General features: G+C 48.8%; 1 long non-coding RNA gene and 1 pseudogene across 1 annotated transcript; both read left to right on the forward strand.

Annotated features, from left to right (window-relative positions):
• Positions 1–732: 732 nt before the first annotated feature.
• On the forward strand, positions 733–13,890 carry LOC120094631 (uncharacterized). Its single transcript, XR_015629003.1, has 4 exons — positions 733–920; positions 11,391–11,626; positions 12,661–12,796; positions 12,970–13,890. It is a non-coding gene; the product is annotated as an uncharacterized LOC120094631 (long non-coding RNA).
• Positions 13,891–14,321: 431 nt separating this feature from the next.
• On the forward strand, positions 14,322–16,010 carry Kin-ps1 (Kin17 DNA and RNA binding protein, pseudogene 1; annotated as a pseudogene).
• Positions 16,011–17,120: the final 1,110 nt, after the last annotated feature.

Here is a 17,120-nt window from a genome sequence, read left to right on the forward strand (position 1 = left end):
ATTTGCTTCCCTCGCTTAGCACTCAGTCACGAACAGCGTTTGATGTTCACCCGGTCCACGTGAGTACGGTTATTCCGCAGGCTGCTCTGGAAAGCCAGCTCTGCAAAGCATGCTGCCCCAGGCCTTTTGATCCCCGAGGCATGCTGGGAAACGGGATACCCAGCATAGGTATCCAGGACCACACCTGCCCACACCCTCCTGCTCTTTCCCTCCCGGAAGCCTTCCTCCCGCAGCCTCCGGAACTTTAAGGGATGGGTTTCCATATCATTTCTAATACATCAGGGAAATCCCAGCAAGACAGATCACCGGAGCCTTTCCGCTGTTTTTCCTCTGAGCTGATAAAGTCCTGTCAGTTGAAAATCAAGGCTCATCCCTCTCATGCACGCTCTCTTTCCCCAGGAAGGAGGCTCTGGTCCTTAGCAGCAGTTCTGTGGGGGCGGAGTGGGAGTGGAGGGAAAGGCAGGGAACCTGCGGACCCAAGAGTCTCCAGAAATAGCCGAGCATCTGGGCTGGGGGTGGCAGATGCCATACAGGGATTCAAACAGCACCATCCCTTGACCTTTCCCCCAGGCAACACGTGGTCCAGGAGCACAGCCCCAGCATCCCTGGAGGCCTGGTGGGAAATTCTGGGCCCACAGCTGTGGGATTGAGAATCTGCATTTTAACAAGCTCCCTTGGGGATTCCTCTGAAGCCAGCCCCTGGCTTCTATTCCAGAGGCTCCGTTGGTATGTGTGGCATTAGAGACTTAAGAGAGCCAGCAATCACAGGTGCCAGGCAACACTAGGGAGAGAGATTAACTTGTTTTCACTTAACTGATCTTCTCTGGGGGTGGGGAGGAGTCCCTGTTGCCATGGTGGTTTCAAAGATGAAGAAACACAGGAGTTACTGGACTGGCCAGAGCTAAAATGCTAACCTTCAAGTAAGTTAACCCAAGGCGTGTATTTGTGGGCACCCGTGTGTTTGGGGGTGCAGGGGTGCATGCATGCTTTTGTCCTTTTCTTTGTGTTTTACATTCGCCTTTGGTTTTTTAGACAGTTTCCCTCATAGACCTGGAATTTACTGATTAGGCTAGACTGGCTTACCAGCAAGTCCTGGGGATCCCCCCACCCCAGTCTGCTTCCCCAGTGCTGCGATTGCAAGTGTGAACTCCCCCCCCCCCAGCTTTTCTTTCAGGGGTTCTGAGGAGTGAGCCTACCCATTAAAATTTTTGCATTAAAGTGTTTGCATGGCAAACACCACTCACTCACTACTCAGGATCTGACAGCCACCCTATGCTGCCTGTTTGGCTTCGGACCCCAGGACAAGGAACTGAGGTAAACATTTTACACACCAAAGCAGACTAGGTCTGCATCTAGCAGATGCAGGTTCTCCCAGCATCCCTCAGTCCCTACCTGGCAAACCCTGCCCCCAACCCTGACAACCCTGAACTTTCCATCCCAGGGGCTGGGCTGTCCTTGCCCCAGAGGAGCCTCCCTATATAATCCAGAGTCCTCTTCTTGTACCTCACACAAGCACATGCTCTCTCTCTCTTCCTCCTCCCCCCTCTACTCCCGCTCTCTTCCCATAGCAACTTCCTTGGGCTCCTTCCTTGTGGCCAGTGAAATCGCCTGAGAACCGCTTCCCAATAAACCTGCGTTTAATATAATCTAATCTGGCGTGACTTGGCTCATTCCACCGGTGGAAAAATAACTTATCAGTGCCCATGAGAAAATGCACCTGTCTGGGCAGAGCTGTTCTAACAGGCATCTCCACAGACTTTTTCTCACTGCAGCCTGCTGGCCTGTCTTGCTTTCTTTTCTGCCTTCACTCCCTTCTCCAGCACTTACAGAAGTCAGGAGCCCTTGACAGTGGCGATGGGAGACCAAGCCTGCCACGTTGACAAACTCAAGATCCTTCTACACCTTCATCTTCCCAAGAATCAGGAAAGACAACGCAGGTCTATTATCCTCACCAGATAAAGGAGCTCAGAGACTCCAAGCAACTTAACCAAGGTCACACAGTGCAGGTGCCCCTTTTCTCCCCTTTGTGCTCCTTTGTCTAGACTATTCCACCCCAGCCTCTGTGTGTTTCTGCAGCTCCGTGGGGACACCAGGTCCCTGACAGCTTCAGCCTCTCTTCTAGGCTGTCTCCTGCTCTAGCAATTATAAATCACAGCGTTTTCCTTTACTCAGGCCTGATGTTTAATTCATCACTTTGCTGCCGCTTTAATGCAGAGCATTTATTTGGTGGAATAGCTTTGTTTTGCCTCCCAAGCCCCAGCCTCCCATTTAAAATTCCATTGAGAGGGGGCTTGCTGTCAGCTTCAGGGACTTTTCTCTGCTTCTAAGAGTGTCTGCGCCTGCTGCCATCAGTGGGGACCCATCTTACTCTGTGTCACAATGGCCAAGCTGCCCAAGCACTTGACAAGGTTCTTTTCCTGGGCTCCTCTTTCCTTGACACCACATGCTGTCCCAGTCATGCTTCTTATCCTCTGGCTTCCTTACCCCTCAGCTGGGAACTCCCCTACCCTCCTACCTGGGGAGGCTCAGCACCCATATCACAGAAGGGGTATCTCTTCTCAGGGGCCCAGAGGCTAGGACGGCCTGGAGCAGGAGTGAGACGAGCATGTCTTTTAGAGTCTTTACCTTATGCTACAGAACATATCTAAGATGAGCCTAGAACTTTGAACTTTACTCTGAATGCTGTTTGAGAATCCCACCTTCCAGAAATAGGCCTCCAAGACTGTTTCCATCGTCTGGACCGAAACACAGTTAAAGTCAAGAAAGGTCACTATGTATCTGGAGAACTCTGTCTTTCCTGACATTGAACCCCAGCTGCCATGAGATAAACCAAAACACTCTCTAGTCTTTCTACAGGATGATACCATGGAGAGAACCCAAACTTCTCTTATGGAAGTTTTGTTCCTTTGTCTTTGCTTTTGGGGTACACATATTTACAAAGCCTCAAACTTCTATATGTTATCATAGAAAGCACATGCAGGGAAGGAAGGGGTCTTTCTAGGAAGTGGCATGCCCTGCAGCAAGATTGGAAAGAGACTTTTCCCCCCTCTATTCTGTGATGGTTTCAACTGGAAACATCTATCAGTTCATGCTGAATAACTGTTCCTTAGTTTGTGGCAGTATTTTGGGAAGGAAGTATAAAGCTTCTAGGAGGCCTTTTGCCCAGCTCCTAGTTCCAGCTACTCTCAATCCAATATGGTATGAAGAGCCTTCACTACCTTCTCCTAGCAATATAAACTCTGCCATGCCTTCCCCACCATGATGGTCTGAGACTGTGACCCAAACTAAAGCTGTTTCCCCTTAAGTTGTTTACATCATGTCTCCATGATGTGAAAGTACCAATTGGTACCAAGAGTGGGGTTGTTGCTGTAATAAATATAACCACCTAGTCCTTGGCACTGATTTGCGAATGAAATGTAGAAAAGTTTATAGCTGTGGATCAGAGGAGTTGGGTATGCTAGAGTATAGACAGAGATTAATGGACACTTCTGGTGAGAACAAAGGATCTGAATGCCAGATCCTGAACAAAGGAAAGGAATGTGGACAGTAAAGGCTGTATTCATGAGGCTTCAGAAGAGAATAAAGTTTCTGTTGTCAGTTGACAGAGGCTGCTCATGTCATGTTCTAGAAAAGCATCTGTCTATATTTTGACCGAAATTTTGAATGAGGTCCAATGAAGAAGTATTTATTCGTGGAGGAAATTTTGAGACACTAAAGCCTTAAGACTATGGCTTAGTTTCTCCCAGTCGCTTTTAGTCAGATTTAGTGAGAATTTGTATCAAAATGTGAAGCAGAAGGTTTTGAAACACATGTATTGTGGGAATACGAGTACGCTTAAAGCCACAGGCAAAGCAGGTGTGGACAAAGCAGCTATAATTGGTTTTTTAGGGGGGATGGGAGTGTGTGTGTGTGTGTGTGTGTGTGTGTGTGTGTGTGTGTTTAAAGATTTAACAACATTAAAGAGAATCTGCATAGGCTGAGGAGATGACTCAATCAACAGTGCTTGCCTGTGCTAATTGTGTCCCCACCACCCAAAATATCTGTTTGTATGAGAGTGTCTTATATGAGAGTGTCTTTTCTTTTTCTTTTTCTTTTTCAGAGCTGGGGAACCGAACCCAGGGCCTTGCGCTTGCTAGGCAAGTGCTCTACCTCTGAGCTAAATCCCCAACCCCGAGAGTGTCTTATATGAGAGTGTATGGGTAGCTTCTGGGAACCTGCTCCAAGTTGGTTCTGATTGGTAAATAAAGAGGCCAACAGCCAATAGCTGAGGAGGACAGACAGAGACAGGACTTTATGATTCCCAGGCTTGCGACCAGAAGGAGAAGGAGGAGGAGCAGGAGGAGGAGGAGGAGGAGGAGGAGGAGGAGGAGGAGGAGGAGGAGGAGGAGGAGGAGGAAGAGGAGGAAGATGAGGAGGAAGAGGAAGAGGAGGAGGAGGAGGGAGAGGAGGGAGAGGAGGAGGAGGAAGAGGAGGAGGAGGAGGGAAAGGAGGGAGAGGAGGAGGAGGGAGAGGAGGGAGAGGAGGAAGAGGAGGAGGAGGAGGAGGAGGAGGAGGAGGAGGAGGAGGAGGAGGAGGAGGAGAAGGAGGAGATCCTTCATGCTGGGAGAGTGTGGAGATGAGAGACACCATGCCTGAGAGTAGTACAGGACAGAAAGGCATGGCCGCCATATGAAGGAGCTGGGAGAGCACAGCCCAGAGGGCTGTCCAACTGGGTCCAGAGCAGCCAAGATGTAACATAGAATTAATAAGTAGTAACTCGGGATTAACTGCATGGGGGTTAGGCAGTGGCCCAGTCATTGTGCTGTTTCAAGGCATATTAAAATATAAATGCTGGGTGTGTCTTTCATTCAGGAACCTAGGGCAGGTAACAGAACCTCACTGTCAGAATTCTTTAATAATTATTTCTACCCTTGCCATCCAAGCCTAGGAATTTGAGTTTGATCACCAGGACCCCATGTTTCCAAACACAGACATGATGGCATACCCAGCCCTCTTAGCTGAGGAAGCTCATCAGCGCTTTGCTACAAAGGCGGTGTCTAGACTTAGCATCCTCGCTAACTGTGGAAAGGAAGTTTCCTGGTCTGACATCCTTCTCTCCCATCCTGTGGACTCAGCCCCTGTCTTTCTTCCCCTCACTGCAGCCACCCAGCTTTCTTTGCATGGTACCTGAAACAGCAGCTCCCGTCCTGGCTGGCTTATCCCTTCCATGCCCTGTGATCTGCTTGAATGATGAGTTATTTCACGGGAAGATTGATCTGGGTATTAGGCCATCGTTTAGTTGGCCATTACAACAGCCAATTTTGGTTCCATGATCAGCTGTGAAGGGGAAATGGACCAGGCTGCTGGATCCTTCTAGAATGTCAGGCCGTGGGTTGGAGGAGGAGGGAAGCTGGGCTCTGGTGTGGGAGATAGGAGAGGGTCTGGCTGACCTTAGCCCGCATGGGTCTTCATTCTCAGCAGTGTAGTGTACAAATTGGCAGGGCTGAAATGAGATGGAAATTTCTCTTCGGGGGAAGAGGAGGGGCTTCACCTGAAGCTGCTAACAAAGGGGAATGTTTGTTAAGAAAAAGAAGGAACAAACCTATTGTAAGAAGCATTTTGGACTGGCCCAAGTTTCAAGGGGACAGTGGCTGGGCACCCCTCCTCTCTTCTTCCCCTACTAACCCAGCAGCCACAGTAGGGGGTTCAGTTCCCAACTCCCCACAACCCCGTTACAGCCTAATACCTCCCTTCCATTAATAGTGTAGGGCTGTGGGTGGGAGGAGGGGGGAAATGGGCCCTGGTGTGGGGGATAGGAAGTATCTGACTGACTTCAGCCTCTGTGGGGACTTCACTCACCTTTCTAGAAGGCTCCTGTAAATCAACGACCTGCTTCTTGCTCCTTGCTTGATGCTTGATGCTCAGTAAACTCCAGGATGGTACTCAGTATTCAGAAAACATTCACTGAATGACTGGGTAGCCATTAAAAGGACTCTGGTCTCAGGATGCTGGGCATGTGGACTCCAGATTCTGTACCCCAATGCTATGTTTCAGAAAGGCACAGGGCCTGTTCTGCAAAGGTTCTGCACACATGTTCTCCATGCATTACTTTCTAAATAACTTCAGGTGTCCACAGAAACACCTTCCAAAGCTTATGTTCTCTGGAGTCCACAGACATGAGATGTCCCCAGGGAGACGTCACCTACCCATCGTCTCTGAAGTTTGGTTTCTTTCTGTTTCCCTGCCTTTCCTGTGACAATCTTTGTGAAGATGTCTGTCACCTGCTTGTTCTTAAGTAGACTCATGAACTGTTCTGTTCATATCTGCACGTAGCAAAAAGAGCCAATGGGCACTGAGGGAGGAAACTGAGACAAGACCCTTTTAAAAGAGAGCATGGAGTCAAAGCAGGCTTCCCACCCCACCTGCTGCTCCAGTCCAAGGGTGGAACCTGGAGTCTCTAGCACATCTGAAAGCGTCCTACTCCAGTTACAGCCCTGCCCCACCCCAATGTAGTCCCCAATTGTTCCCTATGAGTTCCACTTTTAAACTTTGAATTAGCATTAAAGAATAGCTAGTTTCCTCATGACAGTTTCCTGCATACTTGGTTTGAGTTGATGGTCCTAAGCCTCTCCTCCACACAACACCCCCATGCTTTCTGCCGTACCTTAGCATCCCCAATATTTTTCTGCTTCTGTATCACATGCATCCTATGACCCTGCCCCTCCACCAAAGTCTCTTTCTCTCGGCTCCCCAGGGTGGTTTATAGTTTCCTGTTGACAACAGGGATTGCATATGACTGTAGTAATTGATATTTAAGAACTCCCGGTACAGAGCTCCTTCCTGCCTTTGACCATTTATGTTTCCGGATGAAACACATGCCGCCTTTGTGTTTTAATAGATCTTAAGCAGCACAATAGCTGGGTAGCTGTCTGCCCTCCATGCTGTTAGAATCTACCTCCTACCCATAACTTATTGCTCTAGTTCATCTGGGCTGCTCTTAGCTGCAATTAGACAGCTCTCTGGGCCCCTAGTCCATGATGGTTCTCCTTGCTTCTTTATCCCCTGGTGGCTCTTCTCCCTAGCTATTGGCTGATGGCATCTTTATTTACCAATCAGAATTAACTGAGGGAGGCAGGGTCCCTCAGGCTAAGTGCAAATCTTGGGGGCCAGCACTTAATATTCCAATAAACAAAAGACAAACCTCGACTCATGACTCTAGTCCCAGGACCTGCTTCTCTGCTGAGGGCCAGATATCCTAGTGTCCTGGGAGCTTGGAGCCTGTCCTGCTAGTGACATAACCAGGTGACCCAGGTGTATATCACCTGAAGCCTTGGGTGCCAGCCGCAAAAGAGGCTGAGTAGACTTCAGATTCATCAGCAGAGCTATTACAGTTAAATAAACCGACGATGACTCCAGCTTCAGTCATCCACCGCAGGCATTCAACATGAAGCCAGCAAGAGGGTGCCCTAAGAAAAAGACGGCTTTGCCAAAATCTTCTGTTCCCTTACAGCTGTAGGAACAAGATTCCAGAATCGCAGTGAGCATTGTGCCGCCACCTCGGAGAATCCTCACGCATCACCCCAGAAGCCTCTGGGGCTGAGGCTCACTTTCAGAACACCTTGTCCACAGCCAGGATGTAGGACAGTAGTGGGCGGGGGCATCTAGGACAAGAGTGGTGGAGACTTTGGTGTTGAAGACATTGGGATAGGCAGAGCAGTCAGAATAGGGTATAGGATGAGGCTATGGGAACCTGGGAGGCAGGATTTCCTAACAGTATTACAGGCTACACATAATCTTTCCTCAATAGATGACCCTGGGCTCTGCAAAGAGGGAGTTTCGGCAGATAAAGGGTGCCTTTGGAAACAGGGGCTCTTGAAACAGCAGCATTGTGCCAAAGCATTTTCTGGTTCTCTGAACGACAGCTTTTTCTATACACGGAAACGCCGAAGACATCGGGGACCAGAGGAACAGGTGGCCACAGGATTTCTGCCCTAGGATTAAAGCCACAAACCAAAGAACATCTGCTGGTGTGTGTAGAAGAGGGGATGTGGTCAGTTTCATGCTCAGCTGAGTAGTCTGCTGGCCTTGATCCTTCTGTGTGGCTCCCCCACCCTTTCCTAAAAGGCTTGGGGGTCGCCTGGTTCTTAGTCCGTCCCTCTGCATGGCATAGCAGGGTTCTGATTGAAATCCTCAGTTGTGGGCGGGGCCGGGGGCGGGGCTGAACCACACATTAAGAGAGAGGTAGAGCTGCCCCAGAGCCTGTGGGCACCAGCCACCTTGTGGCAGCATTTGGCCCTTCTGGCTTACAGTCCCATTGAACAACTATTATTTATGGCAGCCAAGTGGCTTGGAACAAGCTGAGACTCAATTAAGATAATGTTCCCCACATAGCAGCCGCTGTTAAGGCTGGGAAGTTATTCTCACCCCACCTCCCCCTTTTCTCAGCCCAGAGCTAGAAGAGCAGAGATTAAGAGGACTCGGTAAAGAACCCCAGAGATGGAGTTGGAAACAGGGTGTGACTATGGGGTCGCTCTTGCTCCCTGACAGTACTGGCTTCTCTGAAGGATGTGGGTGGTGCGGATGACGGTTAGCCAGAAGCAGCCAGCCATGGGGTTGGCTGGGCAGGGGCTCTTGGTTAGAGGAAGGCAGAGGTGAGCGAAGTGCAGATGATCACGTGCAGGGGGGAAGAAAGGAAGAAGTCGAAGTTCAGGATGGTGAGTTGAGGCGAATGCAGAGGAGGTGAGAGAGAAGCGAAATGAGAGAGAGAAAAATGAAACGCTTGGTGGGTGTTTCAGAATAGAGGCTTTCTGAGCTGGGAGAGTCAGTCTAGTCCTGTGATGACAGCTCTGTAGAGGAGACAGGCCAGCACTGCCACCACAGTCTTCACAGAGCTGAATCTCGGGAGAAAAAAAAATGGGAAAAAAAATTTACCGACTGCTTTGGCCTCCATAACTGAGGTAGCCAGCCTTTGCCTCCCTGGGGTGCTCCCTGCACTGCCAACTAGAGCATCAGCCTGGAGAGGGAGGTCCCATCTAGAGCAGGATATAGTGGCCAGCAAGCCTCATCCCTATCTTCCCACCCCACTCCTCCGCCCACACAACCCACTCACTGCAGTGGTCCCAGCTTCATCTGAAGCATGTCTGAGAGCAGCAGCTTGCTTTCAGAGCATGCCGAGGGTATCGGTGTGTTGTGGGGTGGGGGAAGTCGCCCTAAAGCCCCGCTGTTCAGCCTCCTGTTACGACAACAACGGTCCATAGCTATCAGTACCAACCTATAATCCTTGCTTGGTGCTTTAGCTCTCCGCCCCCCCCCCCACACCCGCCTCCAGCTCCGTGCTGCCACGCCCCCACTCCCTGTTCCCACCCCACCCCCCACCCCCCACCCCCCGCTTTCCTTTTCTTTCCACAGAGCTTCATCTCACTTCAGACAGAGTGCTTTCAAACTGTCTGTAGTAAGTTGGTTTTATTTCACTTTTATTTGAGTTTATGGTACCGGGAGTTGGTGAGCCCGGGGTCTTGTACATACCAGGAAACGCCCTACCGGTGAGCTATGTCCACAGCCCTTCTCAAGGTAAACTTGCTATTTTGTGTCAGGTTCTCAGCTAAGTTGTCTAGACTGGCCTGGAATTCACAGTGAGCAGGCTTGTAACTTGTGTAACTGTAACTCCTGATTCTGAGTCTCGCACACTTGGGATCTCTACTCAGCTCGCTCTGGTTAGTTTAAACAGAAACTGAAGGTCTGAAATGGCTGGAGAAGCCAGATTTTTTTTGGAAGTTACTATATAGTTAAGAACAAAGCTAAAATCAACCAGGGCCAGACTCCCACAGGAGGCATATCTTGGTGTCTGCTTCCCATCCCTGACTGCTAGGGGCTCCTGGGGCCCTCTGAAGCTAGATGCCTCTGTCCTTACTCTCACCAGGAGGCAGACTTGGGGTAGCCCTGAATCCCATGCTTCTAATTCAAGCTCACTTAGGTGCCAGAGTCCCGTGGCAAAACCTCTGCCAACCATTCTAAGAGTGGCCATTCCGGACGGGATGAGGCGTTCAGAGTCTTGAGGGCCGGAAGTACACTGGGTGCTCTCTAGGGAGGAGCTGTGCGTGTCCTAATTTGCTTTCTGTTGTCATGATAAACACTAGGATCAAAAAAACTTAAGGGAGGAAAGCATTCATTTTAGCGTACAGGACACATCCGAAGCTAAGAGCAGTCAGGGCAGGAACTCAAGGCAGGAACCATAGGATAGCGCTGCACACAAGCTTGCTACGTGTGGTTCATGCTCAGCCAGCCCTTGTATAATCCAGGACCAAGTATACACACAGTGGACTGGGCTCTCCTACAGCAACCAGAAGTCAAGAGAATGCCCCACAGCCCTGCTGCAGGTGACTCTAGTGTCAAGATGACAATAAAAGTTATCAGTGTAGGATGGGGACCTGCTTGAGACCTGGGAGCAGTACAGCAGGACGACCACTCACAGAGCCAATGCCTCACGATGGTCAAGCACTTATGTGAGGGCAAGTGCAAGTGTCTGCCTCACTGGCAGCTGTAATGGGGAGCTGTGACATGATCTCCCGGGTCCCCAGGATCCCATCCAGGCAGCCTGAGATGGGTCAAACTCAGCCCAGCAGAGCACTCTTATGAAGCACTAAGACCTGCGGGTCATCTTTCCACCTGGAAACCTACCTTCTGCCCGGGAGCTCTCACCTGCTGGAAAATCTCTCCTCCTCCTCCTCCTCTTCCTCTTCTTCTTCCTCCTCCTCCTCCCCCTCCTCCCCCTCCTTCTCCTCTTCCTTCTCCTACTTTTCCTCTCTCTCTGTCTGTCTCTGTCTCTGTCTCTGTCTCTGTCTCTGTCTCTGTCTCTCTCTCTCTCTCTCTCTCTCTCTGGGGGGGGGGGGCAGCACCAGGTGTCAGTTCTCACTGACAAACAACCTTGTTTTAAGACAGAGTCCCACACCCTTCTGGGAATTCTCTCCTGTTTCTGCCTCCTCTCTTCGGTTGAAGGCCTGGACTTCTCATTCATCTTTCCACAGGTCCTGGGGATCTAAACTTTATTGCTTTATTGTCTTTATTGCTCATGGGGCAATCACTTTACTGATTGAGTCATCTCCCAGCCCTGAGGCTTCTTCAGGGATGTGGCAGGATGGCGCTAAGAGCAAAAGCACTGTTGAGCCTGCAGATTGGGGGTGATGGTGTTTTTGCCACTCATTTCACCCCACAGAGATGTCCTGTCCCCCATGGCATCCCACAGAGCTTTGCGAGAGCTTTGTGCACACATCCCTTCCCAGCAACAGTGACTATTTATCAGTTGGGATTTTTTGCGGAAGGCGTTCCTGAGCAGCAGGCAGGTTTGTAGGCCTAATCGGGCCAGATGCATCTCTAACCAGACAGGGAATGTGTCTGGATCTGTCACCCAACAGGTACAGATGTCTCAGGCTCTCATCCATAAGACAGAATTACTCCTGGGACTGAGAGGCTCCAGCGCATCTGTCAGAGGCAAGCCACACGTTGCTCCAGACACTGACGGCAAAGCTCCTGCCGCAGCGGGCCCAGCACTCCATCAATGGAATAGGAAGAGTGGAGCTGAGGACAGCTAAGCCACCTTCTGTGTGGAGCCTCCCACAATTCCCTCCCATCATGCTCCAGTCAAGCACAGGTAAAGGAGAGGACAACATTTCACAGAGCAGCCTCACCTCTACTGCCTACTAGCCAGGTGGCTCTCATGAGTGCATGTTTTACCCACAGCCCCTGGGAACCCACCTCCTTCTGGGACATGGCAAGCAGAGGGTGGGACTCTCTCCATGGTCACAGCAGCTTCCACGTCCCTGTGGGCTTCAGGTCCTAGCTGCTACATGATATGTGATTCAGAAACCCTGGCCCTGGGCTGGGGAGATGGCCCTGTGGGTAATGTGCAAGCATGAGAACCTGGATCCAGATTCCCTCAGAAAAGACCTGGCATGACAGTACACACACCTACAGTACTAGCACTTGTTAGCTTTGAGTTAAATGAGAGACCCTGTCTCAAAAATAAAGGTTGATTAAAAAAGGGGAGGGGAAGGGGGAGGGGGAGGGGGAGGTCGAGGGAGGGAGGGAGGGAGGGAGGGAGGGAGAGAGAGAGAGAGAGAGAGAGAGAGAGAGAGAGAGAGAGAGAGAGAGAGAGAGGAAGACATTCTAATGTCAACTTCTGGCCTCTGCAGATACTTACACATGCACATATAAGCTTGCCCACCCCACCTCACTGCAGTAGTTGGAATGATGTAATTGGCGGCCACAGATCCATAGGGAGAGACACTATTGGGAGGTGTGGCTTCACTGGAGGAAATTTGTCTCTGGGAGGGTGGGCTTTGAGGTCTCACAGGCTCAGTACGCCCACTGGGACACACAGTCTACTTCTTCTGCCTGTGGATCAAGATAGAGAACCCCCAGGTCCTTCTCCAGCACCGTGTCTGCCTGAATGCTGCCATGCTTCTTGTCATGACAATGATGGACTAACCCACTGAAACTGTAAGCCAGCCCTGAATAAAAGCTTTATTGAGAGAGAGAGAGAGAGAGAGAGAGAGAGAGAGAGAGAGAGAGAGAGAGAGACCTAGTAATTGTTAGTTGCACAGCATTAAATAGAAGGGTTTTCCATTCTCAGTTAATCCTCCCGAGAAACACCCTGACTAACATGTCCAGAAGTGTGTCTTCTAGGAGACTCGGAACCCCACCACGTTGATGACGATGATGTTGTTGTTGTTGTTGTTGTTGATGATGATGATGATGATGATGATGATTACATACATTACCGAAAGCCAACCAGTACCCAGGCACAATGTGGATGTTCGAGGTACCTACAAAGTCTTGTCCCTTTAGAGGGTTACTACCTCTGAAGCCTCACCTCCAATGAGCTCTTGGGAAGTACTTGTGGCTCTTTTCTGTAGGATATGCTGGCTGGGGAACTCCAGCTTCTACCTGTTTGAGTTAGAAGAATTCTTATAGTTTTTCTTTTCTGTCATTCAGGGAGTGGGTGAGGGAAAGTTCTGAATCCAGCCAGGATGTCACAAATCTACAGATGATGGGTTCAATGCTGCCAGCAAAGACCGCAGTGCTGTGTGGGACTCCACATCAGCGGACTTGTTCATGGTGAGGACTCAGGCCAGGAGATCCTTCTGCCCTGAGCTTTGTTTCCCCAGCTCAGTTGTGATAGGGAGTACAGAAATAAATAAAGGTATCTTATTCTGATACTCTCATCTATGACTTTCAACTCCTAAAACTGTTGGAGTGTCTGAAGGCATGTCCTTTTGTTTGTTAACAACTGGTGCCTGGTGCTTTAGGATGGCCTCAAAATATAGTTTAGTTGCCAGGAAGTCAACCATGAAACTGTGAATTCCCCAAGCCCCCCATCCCGCACCCCAGCCTCTTCAGAGAAGAAACAACACAGAGACCAAAGTAATCTCGGATGGCCAGTGGCTTCATCAGGCAGTGGGATGAATTCTTCTCATCTTATGACTAGTACTGCTCTACACTTTCCTCTTGTCAATGTAAGTGGCCTTGGTGACTTTGAAAAATAAAATGGGTATTTTTGGAGAGCTTCCCAATTAGATGGATGTATCCAGGTACTGGGAATGTTTTATGTCCAGGATGGGAGGACATGAAAACCGTGACCACCCCCCCCATGATATCCTTCACCCTACATATATCTCTTGCATCTGGGGCCTCTGGAGTTGCATCCTTTTGTGGTAAATTGGCAGCAAGATAAATAAGTGTGTTGGTTCATCTCCATTGTCTACGTGATGTAATTTGGAGTCACCTAGGAGAGAGGTGTGTCTATAAAGGTATTTCTGGGAGTACTGAGAATGGAAAAGCCATGTTCTTTGTAAGCAACAGCATCTCATGTTCTAGGGTACCAGACTGAATAAAAAGGAGAAAGGAAGCTGAGGGACATTCCCAGTGTCCTTGCCTTGCTTTGCTATGCATGCTTACCTCGCTTACTTATAGACCCCAGGACAAGAAGAACAGGGAGGCTCCGCCCACTCTGTGTCCATGTGTGATTGGCTCCTCCCACATCAATCACTCATGAAATGCCCTACTGATACACCCTTGGGCCTGTGTGATGGTGGCACCTCTCAGATGAGGTTTCCTTTTTCCCTTATGGCTCCAATATGTATCAAATTGATGAAGCCTAACCACAGATCTTTATCTGGGGACTGAGGAACTACATCTAAAGAAGAACTGACAGTATTGATTATCGGAAGAGCTTAACAAATTCTTTGGGGAAAAACAGCTTGTAGATTCTATACTCTGATCCTCCCCAAAGGCCATGTCAAAATCAGCAAAGGCAAACCCTGATGAACTGCACTTGCAGGCCAAAAATGATGTTTAAGAGGAAACCGAATGGTCATTGCCCAGGTGCAGACTCTTAAACAGGATGGCGTGGCTTCCAGTTACACAACTGGATAGAGGAGGGAAACGGTGTGGGAGCAGTCCGGTTACTCCTGGATTAAGTACAGCCTTACAAGTTTTCTGGGTCTTTGTTTTGTTTTGTATTTTCCTGAGACAGGGTTTCTCTAGTAGCCCTGCCCATCCTGGAACTCACAATGTAGACAAGGCTAGTCTCAAACTCAAAGATCCTCCTGCCTCTGCCTCCTGAGTGCTGGGATTAAAGGCGGTCTTCACTTCACCAGGATGTGGAAACAAAATTTTCAGTTTCCTTTGTTGCTATTGGTAGTTTACCAGGAAATGTTTTCCAGAGGGCGGGATGGAGAGAAGAGAGCTAATAGGAACTCAGAATGCTTTGTGAGCAGGGGTGGGGCTTAGTCTCCACGTTGTAATCAGTCTTCTGTTAGTGCAGTGTTGCCTCCAGCTGTGCTCTGGGTCGCCATTGTAAGAAGGGTTTTCTGAGCCTCGAGGTCATCCACAACAGGATCAAGTCCAGAAGTTTCACTGGTACTGCTAGAGGGACAGAAGCGATGCTGAGAAAAGAATGGCTTTCAGCGCCACTGTGTGTTTGACTCCCAGAGACAACTCTTGCTGGCTTCTGGAAATTTGCAGCAGTATATGGATTATTTTTCAGAGGAATAACAAAACGACTTTCTTGAAGCTCTAAGGAGATGCTTCGGCACAAAGAGATTCCACAACAACATAGTGTACTACCAATCCATCAGCCACCAAGCACACACCCACAAGAACACCACTCCATGGGAAACACTGACCAACTTCACTGAGTGGCTGAGCGGAGGAGGCTTGTGTAAATTAGACGAAGACACAGAAAGGTTGGTCAATCCAGTGCGTAGACAAAGATCCAGAAACCATTCGCCAGAAACTGGAACCAGAACAAAAGAAAAAGCAAGAGCTTGAGAAAGAGAAAACTGCCAAATTCACAATTCACGGAGGAACATATGAGAAGTCTGGAAGAAAAAAGCAAAAGATGTCTGTTTTTATGGAATTAAGCGAGAAAATGATGCAGAAGAAGTTACCTCCAATTGAATAAAAGAGCAGGTAGCCCGGCTACAGCCTCATCATCTAGGTCACGCTGTCTGGGTCTAAGTGTCCTGAAGACCTGGGGAGCACAGCATAAGTGAGGAAAACAGAATAGTCACAGAGCTTAGCTCTGCTTGGGAAGAGGTCTGCATTGGACGAATGTGTGGAGATGGGAAAGGAAAAGAGCTTCCTGAATAGACTTCTGGCCACAGCTGGAATTGTGTGAAAATTACTACCAGAAAAAAAAAATACCACAGCAAAAAGGATTAGGTGGTTGAATGTGGAGACAGGCTGAAACTGGACCAGCCAGACTCATTTAGAGACAATCATTCCAGCACCAGGAAAGAGAGTTCTAGTTCTAAATAGTGGCTACAGAGGAAATGAAGGCACCCTAGAACCCATCCGTGGGAAAGCTTTTTCAGGCACTGTAGTCATTGGCACTGGGCCTCTGAAGGACACAGAGTTGAAGGAGTTCCATATGAGGACCTGGCTAAGCTCGCTTGAATTCGAGAATTTGTTACTAACCTTCAAATCCTAACAGATCAGACTGATGTTTGTCAAGGTTCTATGAGTCTGGACAGTGTTAAAGCATTTGTTTTGGATTTAAAACAAATTTATATGCTACTGAATTGTTCAGGTAAACTAAAGAAATCTATGTCTTTGGAAGTAACAACATAGGTGAAATGTTTTGTTACTGGCTGATATCTGTGGGTCTTAATTTTGTAGGGTGAAGTCTGTTGGGGCCATCTATAGGATAAGCAAGGAGAGAGATTTGAGAAAACTCACAACAAAAATCCTGAAAGATAGTTTGGGAGGGGTGAAGAGAGGCTGTTGAATTGTTAGCCTGAATCATCTTCCTGGGTGATTTAGGGCACTGCTTCTCATTGGGGTGCTCGTGGAGCTCAATCTCTCTGCTTCTCTGAGTTTTCTGTCTTGCTTCACGTCTAACATTTTCTATGATCTCTCAACCAGGAAGAAATGTCTTCAAATCTTTCACATTGAAAGACATCTCTAGTTCTTTAATACAAGCCACTTTCCAGTAAACAGTTTTCTGTCTGTTTCTAGCAAGAAGGTGTTAGGTACGCGTAGTTGGTGTAACAAATGTTATATTTTATTACTCTGAGGGTTAACACTCTTAAGTTCCTAACTATGATCCTGTGTCTATCTCCCCAAGGTCGCTCACCTGTGGGAAGCATCCTGGCTGAAGGTGGGGCCAGTCTCTTGTGGTAGTTCTCTAGTTCAAGGGTAGGGATCCTGGAGGAGGGTAGATCCAGAAGTCCTGGAGACATGAATTGCAATGCTCTTGGTCTCTGCTTAAATACTGTCCAGTGGATGACATGGGGTTCTAGTCATGTGGTTGGTTATCTTGAGCAAGTTATGTCACTGGGTTTTGGTTATCAGGTACAGCCTTGGGTATAGTGAGGAAGAAAATCTACTTCTAACCTGGAACTTGGCGGTCGAAAGATACACCTTTAATCCAGATCTTTTAAGCTTGAAAGAGACAGGCCTTTAATCTGCATCTTGATTTGGGAAGACACACCTCTAATCTGGCCTCACCTGCTGGATGTCTAAGGACGTGGAAGAAGGAAGATTGTGCTCTTCGTCTGATTTGCTCTTGCCTTGCTAGCAAGTCCATTCCTTCACTGGCATTAGAGCCTACTTCTGCATTCTAGCATCTACTGAAGAGCAGC

Source organism: Rattus norvegicus, chromosome 9 (genome assembly GCF_021556685.1).
Source record: "Rattus norvegicus strain SHRSP/BbbUtx chromosome 9, alternate assembly SHRSP_T2T, whole genome shotgun sequence".
Classification (NCBI taxonomy): domain Eukaryota; kingdom Metazoa; phylum Chordata; class Mammalia; order Rodentia; family Muridae; genus Rattus; species Rattus norvegicus.